A 10000-nucleotide genomic window follows, 5' to 3' on the forward strand; every position below is an offset into this window, starting at 1 on the left:
GAAGGGAGATTCACTTGACGAACGAAGCCCCGAGGGAATTGGACGAGAGGGGAGGGTAGACACAAGAGCGACAGCTGATGGGAATTGCACACAGTCAACTCTCTGCTCTGGAAGCGTCATTTTTGGTGTGGAATTAGTTTTTTTTTTTTCTTGCATTTCTGTATAATTTTCACACACAGAAATGGTGATGATGCAGTATTTTTTACTTTCCTTGCGTCCCTGTTTAATATTCACAAAGAGAGAGAGAGAGAGAGAGAGAGAGAGAGAGAGAGAGAGAGAGAGAGATTTGAAGCCTCTATAAGTGACCAAATTTTTCTCTTAGAATTTTCCTGATATGTGCGTCATTTTTGGTGTGGAATTCTGTTTTTTTTTTTTTTTTTTTTTTTACTTTCTTTGCATCTATATAATTTTCTGAGAGAGAGAGACGGTGACGCGGCGTTTGTATATAGCCACAAATATTTTTCTTCCTTTTAATGTACCTCCGTTCATATTCTCTTTCTTCCATCTTACTTTCTCAACCCTCTCCTAATAATTGTTTCATAGTGCAACTGCGAGGTTTTCCTCCTGTTACACCTTTCAAACCCTTTTGCTGTCAATTTCCCTTTCAGCGTTGAATGACTTAATAGGTCCCAACGTTTGGCCTTTGGCCTAAATTCCATATTCCATTCCATTCCATATTTTCCCTTTGAATTTTCCTGTAGTTTGTACCCTGAGCGATAAACACTTCCGACCGAAGGCGTTCGCAAAACTTATTGAAATAATTTAGTCATGTTTTGTCTGTCCGTCCGCCCTCAGATCTTAAAAAATACTGAGGCTAGAGGGCTGCAAATTGGTATGTTGATCATCCACCCTCCAATCATCAAACATACCAAATTGCAGCCCTCTAGCCTCAGTAGTTTTTTATTATATTTAAAGTTAAAGTTAGCCATAATCGTGCGTCTGGCCACGATATAGTACAGGCCACCACCGGTTCATGGGTTGATTATACGCTCTGCAGAAAACTCGATTGTGCTGAAGAAACTTCGGTGCATTTTTAAATTTTTTTTTTTAAACTAAAGTTTGTCTGTCGTCAGCAGTTTTTTGGTGTTTATGTTCTGACGCGCAAATATCTGCAGTGTTTTTGTAAATATTGCGAATGGCATTTGCAAGCGCAGCGTGTTGTGACTGAAATACAAACTTCCTTCTTTGATGGAGAAATACTGAAGTATTCTCTCTAGTTCCTGTTTATGTAGAATTCTCAGTACATTCATTGGTTATATATTAGTTCTTCTTCTTTTGTTCCTGTCTATGTACGCAATCTTAGTACATTCATTGCGTATTTATTAGTTATTCTCCTTATGTGGGATGTGAATTTATAGAAGTATATGTACGTATTTTTATTTATTGTCCTGTATATATTTATATATATATATATATATATATATATATATATATATATATATATATATATATATATATATATATATATATATATATGTATGTATGTATCTATGCGTGTATGCATTAGTTATTCTTCTTTGTATGATGTAGATTTATTTAGGTATTTTCTTCACTTCCCGTCAGTATATACATACTTAATACGTCCATTAAATATCGATTAATTTTTTTTATGCATGTCCTTCGGCCGTACGCATATATTTAACGAGATCATCTCGAAGGTGTGTATGTGTCTGTATGTGTGTGTTTGTGTATACGTATGTGTGTGTGCGCGCGTGTTTGTTTACACTCGAAATCCACCCTGGCAAGGAAGGGTGTATTCCACCAAGCATTTTGGAAGCCTTTGCGATGGGCGGGGTGTCGCAGCTATTTAGTCCGCTTATCTCTGTGGTTGCACATCCTGTTCATAATGAGTGTCACTTCTCATTTAAAGGAAAGGGGATTGTCGGTGTTTGGGAGGGGGGAGGGAGGGAGGGGGTAGGAGGCGTCATGCATTGCTGACTCCGCGGGTTTTGGATTTTATTACTCGGCAAGGAAGGATAGAGATGTATTTGTTTGTTTGTGTATTGCAAATCTTTTTTTTTCTTCTTCTTCTGCAACCTTTTAGGGAACTAGGAACTAGGGGCTCTTTTGCTTAATCGTTAAAATTGGTCTTGCGCTGTTTTGGGGGGCGTTATTACGCTATTTTGCATGACCCCATGGCTGCGAGTGCAGAGATATCACTGGTATGTTTTTACTGAAACTGCTGACTCTTGTATTCATATATATACTGTATAGATACACATATATATACATATATATGTATATATATACATATATAGATACATATATGCATTATATATAATTTTTTTCGTTAAAGGCAATTGCTTTATTGATATATTTCTTGCAGGTAAAACGGAGTTTTGTCCGATTGTTATCAGTTGCTCCGTCGTTATGAATGATTCTGCCACTAAAGCAGTTCATTTCAACGAAAATTGTATAAGGAAAACATCAAATATATATGCGTATATCGAAAACTTACTTTATTATCCTCTCCAGGATGATTCTGGACTGAAGCTCATTTTTGTGGAAAACATCAAATGTGCGTATTCGATTCTGAATTGGTCATTTTGATCAATTTTGCAGCTCTACATCGTTTGGGATTTGAATGCTTTAAGTTGCTGCGTGATTTCAGTAATAATAATAATAAATTTAACGTAGTCCGAAATTGCAAGTCTTCCTCTTGTTTTTATTTGTTCCTAGTAATTAATTTTTCTTTTTATATTGGTGTGGAAGTATGCATAGGTTTCTGAGAGTGTTTCAAATTGTTATATGAGAAGTCTTATCAGTATTCTCTCTGTTAAGTGATATTGACAAGCCATTTATTTTGGGTTTTGATGACTGGTAGTCATTTTACATGAACCGTTCGCTCAGTCGAGAGGACACTTGTCAAGAGACTGAATGAGAGAGAGAGAGAGAGAGAGAGAGAGAGAGAGAGAGAGAGAGAGAGAGAGAGAGAGAGAGGGAGACGTTAAATACCTGAAGCCATCAACAACAGATTTCATCTGAAAGAAGAGATTAGAGAGGGAGAGAGAGAGAGAGAGAGAGAGAGAGAGAGAGAGACGTTATATACCTGAAGCCATCAACAACAGATTTCATCTGAAAGAAGAGATTAGAGAGAGAGAGAGAGAGAGAGAGAGAGAGAGAGAGAGAGAGAGAGAGAGAGAGAGAGAGAGACGAAATCCGAGCTCAAGACCAGATGGGAAATTGCAAGGCAGATGTTCTTTGATGTGAAAGTTGGGCTATTTTCATTAAATTTGGATTAATTAGATCAAATCTGTGGTTAACGAATGTAACGTTCAGACGGAGAGAGAGAGAGAGAGAGAGAGAGAGAGAGAGAACAAACATCAGGTGAGTTGGAGATAGGTGAAATATACCATTGCAAGTGTAACGTTCAGAGAGAGAGAGAGAGAGAGAGAGAGAGAGAGAGAGAGAGAGAGAGAGAGAGAGAGAGAGAAAGCAAGCATCAGGTGAGTTGGGGATAGGTGAAGTATACCATTACAAATCTAACGTACAGAGAGAGAGAGAGAGAGAGAGAGAGAGAGAGAGAGAGAGAGAGAGAACAAGTTTCAGGTGAGTTGGGATAGGTGAAATATGAGAGAGAGAGAGAGAGAGAGAGAGAGAAAGCGTAAGGTGAGCTAGGGATAGGTGAAATATAATCCATTGCAGTTGTAACGTTCAGATGGAGAGAGAGAGAGAGAGAGAGAGAGAGAGAGAGAGAGAGAGAGAGAGAGAGAGAGAGAGAGAGAACAAGCATCCGGTAAGTTGGGATAGGTGAAATATACGAGAGGAGAGAGAGAGAGAGAGAGCATCAGGTGAGTTGGGGTAGATGAAATATACCATTACAAATGAAACGTTCAGACGAGAGAGAGAGAGAGAGAGAGAGAGAGAGAGAGAGAGCATCAGGTGAGTTAGCGAGAGATGAAACATACCATTAGTTCTGCAAAGGCGGGATTATGGGGTATCCCACCTTGTTAGTCTTTCTGGAAACTGAAGAGTGACGTCACAGGTGAACTGCCAGCGGGGGAGGGGGAGAAGGAACTCATCCGAAACGTCCTTTGTGGCTCTGACTTTCGTCTCGTTTATGGAATTGCTAACATTCTGCTGTTTGAGTCCTTATGGAAAATACCCAGATAATAATTATACACATATATATATATATATATATATATATATATATATATATATATATATATATATATATATATATATATATATATATATATATATATATATTTTATTCTGCATTGTAAATTGCTTGGATTTGAGTTCTGCAGCTAATTGGGATAATTGGGAGGTCATATATATATATTATATATATATATATATATATATATATATATATATATATATATATATATATATATATATATATATATATATATATATATATACATACATACACACACAGACATACACACATTTGGCCAACATTTTTCACACTTGAGATTTTTAGGGTTTCAGTGGAAAATATTAGGAAAGTAAGATAGGTCTTTTAACCCTAGTGGGTAGTATTTCCACAGTCAGGCCTTTGAAGCCCAGGTTATCCACGACAAAAAAGTTACCCATCCGCTTGTGACATTACTCTTCCTGTGTAGGGCAGGGGTTAGGCTTGCAGCTTCATCCCTTGAATAATTCTAAGTCTTTTAAACGGAAGATTAACTCTCAGAGCCGGTTCCATTAAGGTGAATGATATAAATGAAAAGAAAAGTTGTTGTAGATTTACATCCATTGCGCCAAATTCCCGAAGGGGAGTAGTGCCGTCAGTCATGTGGTGCAATGTAGGCATTTTTTTAAGGTCCTTTGCAGCGTGCCTTCGGCCCCTAGCCTTTTACTGTACCTCCTTTCATATTCTCTTTCTTCTATCTTACTTTCCCCAACCCTCTCCTAACAATTGATTCGTAGCGCAACTGTTTTGAGGTTTTCCTCTTGTTAATCTTTCAAACCTTTCACTGTTAATTTCTGTTTCATCGCTGAATGACCTCATAGGTCTTAGTGCTTGACCTTTGACCTCAATTCTATATTCAATTCAATCCAGTCCATTGCTCCAAATACAACCAAAGTCATATACACACAGCAGAAATATCTTTCAAGTTTTCCTCCGTCCAGCAAAGAATTAATCCCTTGAGAGTTGAGGAGCGCCACACAGCATTTCTTATTAGTCCACCGCCGTACCTGGGATGCGAGACGCGAGTGAGTGGTTGCCATGGCAACCGTGACGTCATCGTCCGCACGTGGCCGTGAAGGTTGGCGTTGTTGCTAGAAGCTGCTTTCGCCACGTTTCCGATGCGTCTTTTTTTTTTTTTTTTTTGTATCTTTTTTTTTTTCTTTTGTAAGGGGATCTGTTGAGATGCTTTTCCTTTCCCAGGAAGAGGGTTGGTGTGAGAGCTCGTATGCTGATCTAAGTGCGTTTTGAATTGGTTGTAGGGGAATTGTTTATTATTTGAAAAAAAAAAAATCGCGTTTTTTATAGGGGCAAAAAAGAATGTTGTATATATATATATGTATATATATGTGTGTGTGTGCGTGTGTGTGTGTGTAATCAACACACAATCCCGTGTGGAACAGAAATAAATTCAATTGAAATACTTGGGTTCGATCCTGATGTGAGTCAGAAATTTATATACATATGCATATATATATATATATATATATATATATATATATATATATATATATATATACAGATATACATATATATATATATATATATAATATTTATATAATATATAATATACTATATATATACACTATATATACATACGTATATAGGTCGGAAACGGACTATTGTTATTGCATTATTCACCTCCGGACAGACTGGTACAGATTAAATAAAAAAAAATAAGAAGAAAAAGGGTCTGGTAGCGAGATATCAGCTTGTGCAAAGACCCATGAAGTATGCACGAGGCGTCCGGGGGGGGGGGGGAGGGGTCGGACCGAGTTGGATTTTCGACCGGGGTATTACCATTCATTTAGCAGACGAGGATCAGCGGTAGGAGATTAGGGACGAGTCCTCCTCCTCCTCCTCCTCCTCCTCCTCCTGCTCCTCCTCCTCCTCTAACGCATTGCTGTCTTGTACTTTCGATTTATTGAGTACGATTCTCCCCTCCCCCCTCACCCCTCCACTCCATCGCCGGTCAGAGATTATCGTTTTGAATATATAACAAAAAGGTGGCTTGGAATAGCCTCGTTAAACATGAGTGGTCCCTTGTAGTGTGTAGTGTAGTGTAGTGTAGTGTAGTTTAGTTTAGCGTAGTGTTCCATACACCCATGCATTATGTAAATTCTTACCATTTGTATAAATCTATATATATATATACAGTATACATTATATAAATATATTTGTGTATATATATACACACACAGATACCTACATACACACATACATACACCTTGACACACAAACACGCACATACAGTGTGTATATATGAATATATAATGTGTATATATATATATATATATATATATATATATATATATATATATATATATATATATATATATATATATATATATATATATATATAAATTATATATATATTATGTGACAAACACATATAAAAACCCAACGAGCGTATTTTGAAAACGTGCGTATTGTCAGGAACGAGCTGAACAGTATAATGCTCTGAAACTTTATATGAAAAATTCCAGAGAAATGTTGTTCATTACCATATCCGGGAGGTCGCTGGATCGTCGTTCCAAGAAAGGTTGTTTGTGTGTGTGTGTGTGTGTGTTTGTTTGTTTGTTTGTTTGTGTGTGCGTTGTGTAGGGGTGGGGAGGGTGTGTGGGATATTGTGAACTTACACTGGAGGTCGTTTTGCAAATGGCGAGTATTTTGCAAAGAAAATATTAGTGTATGTATATATATATATTTATATATTTATACATAAATATAAATTTAAATATATTTATTATATTTATATATATGTATATATATATATATATATATATATATATATATATATATATATATATATATATATATATATGTATGTACATACATATATACACATACATATATATGTATACACACACACATACATACATACACATACATATAAAAGGAAGACTTCAGCGTCCTCCTCTCCTCTTTTCTGCCCCGCTCTATTCTTTTATTGTTTCCGGGAATGTTACGGAGATGGAATGAAAATTGGTCTCGCCGTTGTTTGTGAGTCACGGCTTTGAAGGCTCCGGTCGGGTGGGTAGTTTTTATTCTTTTTTTATTATTCCTTTTTCTATTTTTTTTTTTTTGTATTCTGGCATTTGTTATGTGGTGCATCTTCTTTTTTTTTTTTTTTTTTTGCGTTAGGGATGTATGGAGGGTGTGATTTGTTTAATTTATTTGTATGGGTGTGCAGTCTGACGTGTTTAAACAGTTCCATGCATATTGTTTTTTTTATGTTGTATATCTTAATGCGTCGTTTTTGTTTGACATTCTCTCTCTCTCTCTCTCTCTCTCTCTCTCTCTCTCTCTCTCTCTCTCTCTCTCTCTCTCTCTCTATATCTATATATATATATATATATATATATATATATATATATATATATATATATATATATATATATATGTAATTACAATATATATAATATATATATATATATATATATATATATATATATATATATATATATATATATGAATGACAAAAATTAGTAGTAGTAAAAATAATAATAATAATAATAATAATAATATAATAATAATAATAATAACAACAACAACAATAAATTTAATCTCGAAAACCTTCTAAATCGACCGTACTGCAAACACTTCGAACGAGAAAATCCGAATACGTTAGAACTAATGATTTTTTTTTTCCTTCTGCTTTCAGGTAGGCAAGTGCTTGCAGACTGGTGTGATGATGCCCTTTCCCTGGCTGAAACCGGACGGCGTGAGTGCTTTCTTCCCCACTTTGCATGAGCGTGAAGTAGAGGCGTTAGGCGCTTTGCATTTTCTTGTTGTGTTGGTCTTAAGTTCATGTCTGGGATCTTTCCTAGATAGTGACCCCCAAGGGGTTTCGGGGGTCGTTATCTAGGACTGATATTTCTTGGGGTCTTACTAGATAGTGACCCCCCAAGGGTTTTTCAGGGGTCGTTATCTAGGACTGATATTTCTTGGGGTCTTGTTATCTAGGACTGATAGTGAGCCCCAATTTCTTGGGGTCATTATTTTTGTGGGGTATTTCCTAGTGACAAAGGTTTTTTAGGGTCGTTATATATGATATTTCTTGGGGTCTTGCCTAGATAGTGACCCCCAGGGGTTTCGGGGGTCGTTATCTAGGACTGATATTTCGTGGGGGTCATTATCTTTATGATATTTGCTGGGATATTTCCTAGATAGTGACCCCAAAGGTTTTCAGGGGTCGTTATCTAGGATTAATTTCTTTTATATATATATATAATATATATATATTTATGATATATATATATATATATATATATATAATGTATTTACCTGTATTATTAAATGTATAATTTTGCATGAATCTGATTTTCGTGAGAATTATTTACTCTCATGAAACCCATTTTACGGCAGTTGTTCCCTTAAGAAGAAGAAAAATCGATGTTTACAGAGGAAGGAATCTTTTTTTTTTTTCCAAGGAGCGCGGCTGCGTTCAAACGTTGTCATGGCAAGACTGCTTCGGCACGATAAACTTTATGAACGCGACCGTAATAAGGCCATAAGCATCCCACCGTGTAATCTTCACCGATGCATAGCCCTCTCTCTCTCTCTCTCTCTCTCTCTCTCTCTCTCTCTCTCTCTCTCTCTCTCTCTCTCTCTCTCTCTCTCGTACGTCCGGACCCTCTAACCTTCTAGGATAGTTCTGAGCCAAGCCAGAGTTTGTGATAACATTTATTTTATGCTTTATGCTTGCGTTGTTTTCTTGATGTCGTTTTGTTTTGGTATTCTCTCTCTCTCTCTCTCTCTCTCTCTCTCTCTCTCTGTACATCGACAGGCAGAGGGTGAGAAAATATTGCGGACGTTATTTAGCCAAAAGGAAGTGATTGAGGTTAAGATCAAAACACTTGTCATTTGATTGTTTTTCCAATCATTTCCTGATCATCAATGCCGAAAAAAATGTTTTTTCCGTATGCTTATTAATAATGACGAAAAAATTAATAAAATAACAGAAAGAATTATTGCTGTTAATCAGTTATCCATACACTGTACTTTAATCCTAGACTTTGACCAACTACACATTTATTAACTTGAAATTAATGAAAACATTAACAGCGAAAGGATCATTGCTTTTCATAATTGCGAAGCGAATGACTGCGCAAAGTCGTTCCAGGCGAAAGGACAATACAGCGAATTCATGTTTTTTTATTTTATTTTTTTTTTTTTAAGGTGTCTTCGTCCGTCCGGTTGTCCGGTCTTGTCGGGGTCCGGATGTTGGTGATCAGTTGCTTTCCTCAACCGTTATAAAACCCACTTGCCATCTCATTCTCTCCCCTCCCCACACACACCCCCCCATCCGTCTCTCCATCCTCCATTATCTCATGTAGGATTAAGCGTGGATATCCTTGCGATCGGGAAGCATTGAGAGAATTCTTTGATTTTTTTTTTGTTTTTTTTTTATTTATTATTTCTTATTCTGTGGCCACTAATAATTGATAATGATGAAGATGATGATGAAGATGATGATGATGATGATGATGAATGATGATACCCATTTCTGGAATGAATGATGATAAGAAAATGATTAAAAAGTAACATAAGTGATATCAAGAAAAGCACAAGTGAGGATATCGGTTCATCACAAATGCTTCATTTCAGTGGCAGTTCTCTCTCTCTCTCTCTCTCTCTCCTCCTCCTCCTCTCCTCCTCCTCCTCCTCCTCCTCCTCCTCCTCCTCCTCCTCCTCCTCCTCCTCCTCCTCCTCCTCCTCCTCCTCCTCCTCCTCCTCCTCCTCCTCTTGGCAATTAGAAGTGAAATTTATTCCAAAACTTATCTTCATAAGGGAGTCAGAATTTAAAAGGAATAGTGATATTATGACAAAGCTCTCTCTCTCTCTCTCTCTCTCTCT

The 10000-nt window shown here is 36.7% G+C and overlaps 1 protein-coding gene across 13 annotated transcripts in view; it reads left to right on the forward strand.

Moving 5' to 3' along the window:
- The window catches only part of LOC136840709 (orphan steroid hormone receptor 2-like), a 369221-nt gene that overhangs the window by 231215 nt on the left and 128006 nt on the right, over nucleotides 1–10000 (forward strand). Inside the window, exon 1 of one of the 13 annotated variants that reach the window (XM_067107519.1) lies at nucleotides 7806–7865. The exons of the other annotated variants lie outside the window; for them this stretch is intronic. The gene's annotated coding sequence lies outside the window, so the exon portion shown is untranslated. Of the gene's footprint in view, nucleotides 1–7805; nucleotides 7866–10000 lie in introns of those variants that run through there. 13 annotated transcript variants of the gene reach the window in all.

The sequence above is a fragment of the Macrobrachium rosenbergii genome, chromosome 8 (assembly GCF_040412425.1).
Source record: "Macrobrachium rosenbergii isolate ZJJX-2024 chromosome 8, ASM4041242v1, whole genome shotgun sequence".
Taxonomy (NCBI): Eukaryota; Metazoa; Arthropoda; class Malacostraca; order Decapoda; family Palaemonidae; genus Macrobrachium; species Macrobrachium rosenbergii.